Source organism: Ambystoma mexicanum, chromosome 1q (assembly GCF_040938575.1).
Source record: "Ambystoma mexicanum isolate Mex_15411 chromosome 1q, UKY_AmexF1_1, whole genome shotgun sequence".
Lineage (NCBI taxonomy): Eukaryota > Metazoa > Chordata > Amphibia > Caudata > Ambystomatidae > Ambystoma > Ambystoma mexicanum.
In genome coordinates, this window is record NC_090922.1 from 472,719,437 (window position 1) to 472,731,302 (window position 11,866).

Genomic DNA, 11,866 nt, shown 5'->3' on the forward strand with positions numbered 1-11,866 from the left:
ATAACTTCTATTGGAAAAAGTTACCTATGTTTTCATGGACTTAAATACCTCTTTTCAGCATTATGTCAAATTTAAAAGTACTTGTTATGCTCCCGACTATTGCTGTTTTCTTCGAAATAAACAGTTTTTTATCATTTTTGTGAAAAGAAACAAAAGTTTGTGTCTGTTGTGGATTTGTGTGTTTATATTCCTGGTTCAGCGTTAGATAACGTTATGGCGTTGGTGATGACACGCTACGTTTGGCTATGCTGCCCACTAACGTCATTAAAATAGGTGGAGCTCATATTGAGAGCGTCTAGTGATGTCAATGTTAGGGGTGGGTGATCTGAGTTAGTGCTGCGAGGGCACTTGCACTTACAGCGATGGATCAACAGATAAGATTAGCACACAATGACAGTACTCTCCCTGCCATTTTCGCATGTGTTAAAGTGAGAAAAACTTGGGTAAGTTGCATTGGAATTATTTTTAAAAACATTCGATGTATGCTTTAAAATACATGCCTGATCAATTGGGCCAATACAATTTCTGAACGAAATACCCCTTTAAGCGCAGAATCCATAGTATCCTGAATCACCCTGGTTACCAACGCAGGGGCTGACAGGGAAACCTCCCCTGACCCCCTGAGAGGGATGTCTTCTGTGACCAAACCCCTGCTTATCACTTTTCTTGGAAGGCCTCACTTGCGTGCTGGCATCAGAGGAAGAATGGCCCTCTACCCCTTTAGTGGTCGCTATCTGCCTTAAAGTACTGCGAACAGAAACAATAGACGTATGAGGAAACACCAGGAAAATGTTCCCAATTTTTTAAAAAAGTAAGTCATTTGTATGTACATTTTATGTAAATGTATAAATGTATTAGTGCTTCTACACAGCGTGAAGGCTGTGCAGCTGAGGCATGGTTAAAGACGACTCAGAGCTAGCGCTGCGCCCGAGACACCGTGTTCAAATCCCATTGTTGCCAGGTTTGAGGCCACAGCCTGCTCGGGAGCATGGCAACACGCGAGGAGCAACCTCGCTTTCCTTGCAGGCTGTAACTCCTATGATCCCAAGCAGGTGTTCAGGTGGGAAGTTGCCCAACTAGGGATCACGTCCTTAACTGCCCGGGGAGTAGCCACGGAAAGGCCTGTGCAGGGCGTGAGTGGCCAGAGCCTGACCAACCAAACCAGTGTGCTGTTGAGACGTGAAAGTGCCCCCCCAATTCACTTCCACAGAAGCACAAGCAGCAACCCGCCCAATGCGAGACCCGCTGCCGCCAGACGCAGCGGTTTAAAAGAACTATAAACCCTTTTCACAGAGGGAAGACCTTGCGCCTAACAAGACGAAACAAAGCAACTACTTAGAAACAATGCAACAGAATTACAGAACGCTGAACAGAGTTACACTCTATCAGAAAAGAACTGGTTTAACTTGTGGCATCAGCAGCAAAGAAGAGGACATCATCGTGAAGGAAAGGACTTATATTCTGGGGGTTCTCTGCCTATGGGTTGTTGCCAGGGCATGACCCTTCCACCATCTTGGATTGTGGTCATCCCCATGGAGTTATGTTAACGTATGGATGTTTTTCTGGTAAAACAAAACTTGTTTTCTGGTAAAGTTTGTTTCTTTGCTGCTGTGGTGTTAGTAGTTAAGATTGAGATTCATATTATGAAGCCTACGGTCTTGAAATAGAATTAGAGAGTAGTGTGTGCATGGGCCCAATAAGGCTGTGTTTGTGTGTGTGTGTGTGTGAGTATTTGTTTGTTTGTGTGTGTGTGTGTGTATATGTGTGTGAGAGAGAAACGATAGATGATGAGATTAGTTGGCAGTGTCTGTATAGGCTGGTAAGGGTAGGCCCCCTGACTTAACAATGATCATACATTAGAAGGGGCAAGTAGGATTAGTGGGAACGCCCTGATCAGGAAATGTTGAGTCTATACCATAATCAGGAAACTGGTTGCCATGCAATAAAACTGGTGAACATGGCATGTTCATGTAAATTGTGGACATGTCATGATAACAAAACCTTTGGACTGTGCCATGATTCTAAAGCTGGGTGGCATGGAAATTCTATCTGAAACAGGAAGTGGGGATATGACACCATAATGAATCTGATTTTAATGAGGTTAAAATATAATTTGAAGGAATTCACATGTTCCCACTTAACATGTATATAGATACAGCTGTGAGTCATGTGTCAGGGTAGACTGTAACCTGAAATGTTGGTATGGCTATGTTAGGTCAATCTCAACATTATCAGTAGGGCCCCTACAGCAGGTCATCAGTCAGGTGTGCCTGTGTTTCTAAAATGCCACTACTTCTGGCACAGTCAATAGCATTTCGGCACATATGTCCCACTTCATCACAATTCGGGCTGGAGTCACAACTTTAAGTGTTCCGAGCAGGAGAGGACTGGCAACCTTTGGCCTGGGTGTCAATTACAATTTTCTGGCCCATTGTGCAGTGGCACAAGCCCACAATGCAGCACCCTGGATACCTGAACTACTAAACCTAATACCAACCTCTCCTGCCACATACTTTCCTTTTATGCAACATATCTTTCAATTATGTTTGTGTTTTCTTAGAGACCCAGGCACCAGGGAACCCCTCCCGACCCCCCTACCTACAAAACCTAGTAAAATGGTTCCACCAGTTTAATATAATTTGGTGAGATGGGAAACCTGGGATTTAAGCACAGGTTTCTCGTGTCCCAGTTTGCAACTGGACAGCAGGCTACACCATTGGTAGAGCCAAGTCGGGGAGTCTGCCTTCAATCTTAGAGCCAAACATACACTTGCACAGCACGAGATCCATTCCTGGCTTCCTGTCTCCCCACCGCACACCACAAAAGCCATACCTGACACCCTGTTTACTGGCCCCCCCACAAAAAGGAAATACACAGCGCTGAGTGCCACGAGACAGTACAGATAATGGCACTCATGTTCTACAATGTGTGTTCCCCTGGGGAGGATGTTTTGATTGCACCATATTCTTGAAAATCATCAGGCCGGTGCAGAGCACCACACGAGAGTGCTGTGAGAGAGTGTAGCTGATGGCAGTTAGCAGTCAGTATAGTAAGGGTGAGTGAGTATAACAATAATTCTTTAGTGCCTACGTAGTATGCCCTCTACCTCTAATGACTCTAAAAATATTGAAAATATTGAACCGTTACACCAACGTCAGTGTCAGCCTGATTACTAGGTACGCCAGTCTTTGGCTTGTAAGGCAGTTTCCTCGATGCCTTCTCTCCAGTTAGGGGATATACACCTGTCACAACAACAAATGGACGATCTTCCAAAGCCTGGAGGCTCAGACCAATTGATCACGAAAAGCCCCTCCCTTACAGCATGTTCGATGGCCATGACTAGTGTAGGAGGGGTCGCAACTGCTGAGTAAACAGTTCCACAAGAAATAATATAATGGGAAAAGAAATAAATGCAGGATATGTTGACTCTAATGGAGAAATGCCAGGTACACCAGTTCTGAATGAACCCAGCGAGTATGGCCAAACAGAATTGAACCACTTGAGGCGAAGGAAATCAGAAAACAAAGCAACTCCTGCAAGGAAAATTCCAGATATTTATCTACTCGCGGGGACAGTACCGAAATCTCAAAACCGAAAAGGCGAAATAAGGAGACTTCATTGCTAGCAGCTACAACTTTCATAAATGATTTAATCCTGCTAGAAGTCGATAATGAAATTGATATTCAGACTGAACAAAGGCTAGATAGAGACTAATTTAATGAATCTTCTAATTTAATAGATTCGGAGGACATTCTACCTTTTCTAACTGATTACAGTTTGGAAAGTAACAATCCAAAAATGTATATATCCTCCGTATCTTATAGCTCCTCAGAAACGTCACACCTCCATCAGACACTAAGAGATGTGGACGATAGAATAAAATTGACCTCACATCAATAACGGCACTAAACATAGTAGTAAGCTATTTTGTCCACTTGTATGACAAAATTCATACGGAGGAAAACCACACACTATCATGCTGGGTGAAATAAGATTGAAACTGGAAGAATGGTATATGAAAGCGATTCCTACCCAAACCAATATGCAGACACATGTATTGAAATCCCCAAACTTAAATCAACTACCACAGGCAATTGTTATGACTCACACTTCTCAGGCAGTAGACCTCCAGAATAAGCACAGTGTAACAGAGGACAAATCCCCCAAAAAGTCAAAAGATACCTCAACAGGCACAGAAACGGTCCAAATACAGCAGAATAAGAAGCCCAAAAATCAGAAAAGGAAAGGATCAAACCGAAGAAACTCTAGGAAATTTTTTGGGATCTTGACACGCCACAGAAGAGGAATCTAACTCATTTCAATTAGACCAAATAGACAAAGCGGCACCCATTGACAATATTCAGAAGAGCCACAAGGACAGTCAAACCCAGAAAAGAAATCAAGCAAATTACAAAAAGAAAAATTCTTCCTGTGAATATTACGCTGAGATTCTTCAGCCTGATATCCTGGAGGAAGCATTAGAAGATATGAATATGCCAATTGGTTCAAACATGAATTTAATAAACTCATACTCTACAGAGACCCAAACAGACACTAGGGTGACTCCTACCACCAACATTTGCGGTCAACACTCAACAGATTGTTCCTAGTCATCAATAGTCAAAAAACCCAGGTAGGAAAGAGAATTACAGGTGTTCACCTGGACCAACTAAAGACACCAAGCAACTTACTTTTGAATTTAGGTTGAAAAGTGACAAGTTGTTCTTAAGTGATATAATATTTTAAATGTACTCTTCAAAATCCCAAGATTACGACTGATTACTTCCATAGATATAGAATGGGTTAATTTCATTGGTCCTAATAGAACAGACATAGTTGTCATTGCAATGTATTTGAACATTGTATCCGAAATACTGGTGACAAAGGCAGAGATTTTCAGGCAAATGGGGTATGATATAATGCCATTTAGCCAGCCAGGATAATAAAACCCTGAATATTTCCCTAGATAGTTCATATAACAAAACAAATAAACAGTGTTAAAAAAGAGTAGGAAAATCTGTAAATCAGATATCAAGGCTCATCATCTATGAAGCTCGTAGTGCAATTGGCCATCATCAGGTTTCCAATTAAAAATGGGTCGGATTGTCATGCAATATGATTTGTTAAAACTTCAATAAAAATAACATTAAAAAAAAGAAAATGGGTCAGATGACTGGTGGTGGCTCCCAAATATTTAATCAGCCGAAACTCGCTGATTTTCTAACGAGAGATGAGGCTGTTAATTGTATAACACGGGAAGAACATCTCTCCTTTATCTCTTGGAATGTGAGGAGGCACTATCACTTATTGACTAATCAGAGGTTGTGTTCTGATTTAAGTATAAATAGTACAATATTTTTACAAGAAGTATGCTGGCTTCAATCATCAGTGATTATTGATGGCTTTCGGACATAACAACAATTGGCCACCCGTGAAAATGGAGGAAGACTGACAGGTGGTCTAATAATAGCAATACAAAATAATTTGGCTTTGGAAATTAAAGAGATTTGGAACACACATTATGGAATCCTGGCTATAAATATTAAAATCAATGCACAAACTCTGATAAAACAAAACAATATTTCTGATTAATTTATAATGGAATCCCTCACATTCATCTATTGGGTGTTATCATGAACAAATAAATGATATTGTGGACACTTCTGTTGGGGAAGTATCCCCTTGAGATATAGTTGTTGCTGGTGATTTAAACTCTACATGCATTTCATATAGGGACAAGATTCTGTCTGGAAATAAGCTAAATCCTCCTAGAAAAAACAAAAAGTGTATACATGGAGAAAAACTGAACTTTGTCCTGCAATCCTGGGGCTTAAAATTTTTCAAATGAAAATTTCCCAGGCGAATTGACAAAAAAGTGTACGTGGTACAATGATGTCTAGTCCTCTTGTATGGATTATGTTTTTGTTTCAAATAATTTATTTGATGAATGTAATGTTTTTAAAATTCATGGAACTACTCTTAGTGATCATGATAAATTGACTGCAACCTTTAATATCATTGGGAAGCAAATAGTAATACCACGCCTATGGAATTTATGAGTAAGAACCCAAGAGAAATACAATCTCCTACAATCCTCAATGTGAAAAACTTTTTCCAGAGATTATTGAGAACCAAATTAAGCAGCTACCGCTGATTCAAACTAAAGGTAAAAAGAAAACACGTAGATTCAATATGATGGTATATAATAAGAAAAGGGAATTGAGAAACAATATAAAAATAATTAATAAACTAAACCTATTAAGCTTGAGCAAGTGTGTGGAATACACAGTAAAGACTATAATAATTGGTTAAAAGATAATCGACATATCATGTTACAAAATTAAAGTTAATCAATGCTATGAGTAATTCTTAAGAAGAATACATGTAACCTCTGGGCACTGACTAAAAATGTGGATCGTCCACAATTAAGTGGACAAACAAATCCTATGCCAGCACACATTTGGGAAGAACATTATAGCGACTTATAAAAGGATCCCTTAAAACAGTTGGCAACATTGACTTCTGGGTGGGACTGGGCCTTATTGTTAGATGTTGAAGTCATCAGACTATTAATAACAAAGGCATCTGCCTCAAGAGCCCCTGGTCCAAATTAATGAGTATTTTTGTTTTAAATCGCACCCGATATTTGGGCCCCTATATTGTATATAATGTTCAGTGATATCCACTCAAGAAAGAAAAATCCAAAAGTTGGAAATGATCAAACATCATCCTTATCTAGCAGGTTAATGCAGAAAGCCCTCTAATGTATAGGCCCATCGCTCTCTCTCAAATGTAGATAGCAAACTATTTGCTTCACTGGCTCTCTGAGACTTGGAAGAATGGGCTACCTCTATAGGTTGACTTTCAAAAAACAAATGTGCTTCAGAAAAGGAGTGATCACTACATTAAATGGATCTATGATAGATACCCTAATACAATCAACCTTATTCAAATATGGGCCTCAGATTTATACAGTTTGTAGTGACCTGTCTTTGACCTTTGACATGGTGAACCGATAAAAACTTTGGTCTAAGCTTAGAAATAGGGATATTCTGGAGGGCATACTGAATATATTGATACTTATCCATTCTGATACCAAAAGAAGAGCACGGCTGAATCAGCAGGTAGCCATTTTGAATGTCATTCTCACTCAAAAATTTCTTTGACAGGGATGCGTGTTAGCTCCCTGCTTATTCATTCTATAGGTCACTGATATGAGTGAAACTCTGTCTAGAACAGCCTTTGTAACACCATGCATTGGTCCACTTAAAATCAGTTGGCTGACCTATGTAGATGACGTGCTGGTCCTTGGCCACACCTAGATAGGATTGCAGTTCCTTTCTCGAATTTACCATTGACACCTACGGTGGAATTCCACAAAAACAAAAATCATTAAAATTACAAGAAACATGGCAAAAAATATGGTTTTCAGTTGAAAACAGCGAACTTCCAATTGACAAGGACTAATGAGATGACATATCTAGGACTGCACTTGGGGGCCAGGCCAACAAAAGAAGCTTTGTTCATAGAACCGCTGGGAAAGGCCAGTAGATTTACCTCCGGGATTAAGCAGATCAGTTATCATTATGGAAGATTCTCGGTTTAATCCTCAATTAATTTTTATAAAGGCAAAGTTGTTCCTTCTCTTATGTATGGAACTGAAATAAATCACTGTATGGGTAGTGTAGCTCTCAATAAAATAGAGGGCCACCTTTGGAGAAAAGTCCCAAAATCTACCAACTGTGTACCTTCACCAGTCATTAGGCACACATTTGGATTGATTTCGCTGAGGCGATGGTATCAATTGAAAATGCTTTAATTTTACATAAACTTTCTCATTACCCCCAAGAAATCTTTTTTCTTTGACTTCAGTATACAAATAGAAAAGCAGAAAAAAGGCCCTGTTGCCGCCTTCGTGTCCAAATGCGATAATATTCGAATTAAGCTTGAATTCTCGGAACAATGCTAATATCCAATCTGTATGAGGTTAAAAGAAGCCTTGTTAGAAAAGACTGCAGCGATACGCGGGAGCAGGTACTAAATTACAAACTATATAACCATCTTTTTTGGGATATAAGATCCTATGGAACAACCGCAAAATATTTGTTTAATCTTCCAAATGCATATTGGAGTACTCAGTTCCTCCCCTTTAGGATGAACGTGCTGCCAATGGGTGAAATAAACAACATTAGGAACAGAGAGTTACATTTTGTACCTATTGTGAATCACAAAACAAATTAGTATCACTTTTTCTTATGGAGATTGAATGCCCTAATCTGAATAATTAAAGAAGTCAAACATTTAAAAAATGTGTGCACCACGAAGTCTGGGTAAACACCCATCGTTTTTGCCAGCGTCTGCTATATGGTCATGAATTCTCCTTGCTAATTGCACTGATAAGATGGTGCTAAACTCTGAAATGGACAGATTTTCACAAATATCACTGTTGGAGGTGGCAACTTCCTCCAGCGGTATTTCATGAAAAAAATCCACCCAACTCTGAACGACCCCCTTAGTTTGTAGTCTACTAATAATTAATACGTGAATGTTACATCTTTCTGTGCGTGTTTTTCAACTGTGCCCAATCGTGAGCACCACAAACAATCCAACAGCCATTTCTATAAGCCCCATATAGTAATATCCATCAGTGCTATTCAGGGTGCTATAAAAAATCTTTTTGTAATGGGATCAAAAGATTCACCAGAGGAAAGGGGAGCATTCTTACATAATACAACCACGGTCAAAATCTAAGATATGGACCTTTACTTCCTTGGCAAGTAGGAGTCGTGATAAGCTGCTGATGATTGTAACAGACCAATGGTGTGTAGCCCACAGTGGTACCAACATTACTATCTAGGGTAAAACAACCCTGTCATTTAAATGCGTACATTTATTTATTTATTTTTATTTATTTATTACATTTTATATAGCGCTTTACGCCAAAGCGCTTTACAAGAGGACAATATAGAATACAATAAGCATTGCAAACAATATGTGAATCAAGTAACAGGAAACATTATATGCAACAAATTACAACAATTAACTTGAGTGCTGTGATATAGCATGAAAAGTGTCGGGGCGAAGTGGGAGAAGCAACAGGAAGGTGTAAGGATGGGTAGCGGGATCAAAATGAGAGAGAGAGAGGTAGTAGAAGTCAGGGTGGGGATTGGAGGAGATAGGATTTTTGAAAAGTGTGGAAGGAGGGGTAGGAGGAGATAGAGCAGATAGAGAGAGGTAGGGGTTCCAATGGAAAGGAGCAAGTAGTTGGAAAGAACGGAAGCGGGATGGGGTACAGGGTGGTGGAAGAGAAGTGAGTTGGAAGTGTTCGGCAGAGCAAAGTGGGCAAGAAGGGGTGTAGAAAGTGTGGAGGGAGGAGAGGTATGGTAGAGCAAGACCATAGAGGGATTTGAAGACGAGACAGAGGAAATAAAATTTGAGCTGGGAGTGAAAGGCGAGCCAGCCTAAAGAGGAGAGAGAAAAGGAGATGGAATCATGTGGTGAAAGAAGAAAGAGGCAACGGATAGCAGAGTGGTAGATAGATTTAAGTGGGGTTAGGTGAGTGGAAGGGAGACCAAAAAAGAGAGTGGAGCAGTAGAAAACTCTAGAGATGACAAGGGAGGTGACCAGGAGTTTAGTAGCATGGAAGGTTAGGAAGGGATGAATTTTACGGATGCCATAAAGGTGGAAGCAGCAAGATCTGGCAGTGAGAGAGATATGATGGGAGAGAGAGATATTAAAATCAATGTGAAGGCCAAGATTAAGAGCATGTGGAGGGATGGGGAGTTGGGATGGGGAAAAGAGAATAGAAGGAGGGAGGACGTAGGGAGAGTGCACATTGCTGCGTGCGATATGAACACGCCCCTGTGCTTAGGCCTTTCTCGCTCTCACTTATCCACTGTGGAAGAACATGAGTGGGGACCACCCAGGCACATCTGCAACACTGCTGAAATCAAGACAAGTGCTTCATTGTATCTAAACAGAAGCTGAGCAGGCCTGAGAGCATTCATTTCCTTCAAGGCAGGCTAGATTCTAAAGGATTCCACCTTTTTCAATTATTAATTTTACATTTTAAAGCTCTGGCCCAGGGAGCAACAGTCCAGCCAGCCTGAAGGGCAATTGCCACAATGCCCCCTTCCCAGTCTGCCCCTGTTTCCAGGTTCACTAAGGCCTAGAAGTGATACAAAAGAACTTCCCAAAACAAGTCCCTGCCAAAACCCCATTTCTGTCCAGGCTTCTTCATTACACTCAAGTACCCCAGTTTGCTCCTTTTGCATACCCCATGGTCCTGCAGGCATGCTGCTAAAAAAATGAGCAACCAAGGAGGGGCACGCATCAACACACCTAGACAAAAATAACACATGAGCAAAATTTAGTGTTAAGCAAGCACTATACCTATTTAAGTTTCAAACATTTAACACACCCATTCAGGTGTTTGTCCTTCACTTATTTGGTTTCAACAAATCATGCAGAACCCTATAAAAAGTGAACAGGCACAGTGCTTAACTACTTCTATCTAACATATTTGGAATTATTTCATTGGCTTTTTCATAATGATTGCAAATGTTGGATTTATATTCCCCCTTCCCATCAGACACCTGCTAATTTAGGCAATGGGCTGATTAAAAAACCTCTGAGCTCAGCTGCTCTGAATCTGCTCCACTTCCAGAGTCCGTGTACATAGTTTGGGTGCTCTACAACAGGGGCCTTCCACAAACTATTTTTCCAGTGCTGAAACGATGTTTGGCAGGCAGAGGTCTGCTCATCGTCCTGTGTTATCTGCATACCCTCAGACATGAGGAGTGGTCCCCTGTTATATATGACATCCTGGGAGAATTGCCCTTTTCTTTCACAAGATCACCCTACCACAGGTAGCAGATTTAAGGTGTTCTCAGTTGCCCCTTCTGATTTACCAGAATATTGGCAGGCTGGAAGGAGAGCACTGATTCTATTTCTACATCTTCCTGGAGCCTGTAAAATGTATCTGACAAGCTGTCATATGTCCCAGATGCCTCCAAGTGACCAGCCAGATTTTCAGCAGCCAAGTCCGGTAGGCAGCTCCTAAGGTCTGGGGAAAAAACAAACCTCTGACTGCACCCTAGTTCAGAATTCTTAGACTCACTCTTTTTGAATAGGCCAGGGCTCTCGCCTTGCGTCTGCACCTTGTCATGAGATAGACCAGGGCTATGGCTAGGTGCGTGTTCCCCTTTTTGGAGTAGAACAGGGTTCTTGCCCTGCACCTACCCCCATGTCTGGTTCCACACCCCCCCCCCCCCAGATAGGGACAGTCCCTCTGTTCCTGGCAAAAGTCATTCTGACCTTAGGCTCCAGCTGAGGACACTCACTCAGTTCTGGTAGAACCTTCCGGTCTGAAACTACCCTGTCACCCTTCTCAGGTTCCTTTTCTGCACTAGTAGGGAACCCTGTAATTGGGCCCTTTACCGCAGAAGCGAGTGGCTCTGAACACTTCAGTTTTGGACTGAGCGCTACCGTTGAGAGCGGCCTCTCACACTTTCCAGCAGGAAAAGCCTCAGATCATTGGACCTTAAGCGCTTGTTCTCTTGCTGCTTTCAGAGCGCTGGCGCTAGTGACTGCTGCAACTATGTCTGGACAGAGAGGTCATTACCTAATCCTACTGCAGCCGTTTGCAACCTTTGGCTCTCCAGTTGTTTTTGACAGCACCCATTAGACATAAAGCCAGCATAGTCAACATAAGGGATCATGGGATGTGTAGCCCAGATGTTGCAGGCCCCTGCCCTACTTCAACTGACCCTTTGATTGCAACACAGTGCATGAAAGTTTCCCCCTCCAACTAAGCTCTACCACTGCCAAGGAAAAGTAGCTAAAGCCATAAAACCCTCTTACTGGT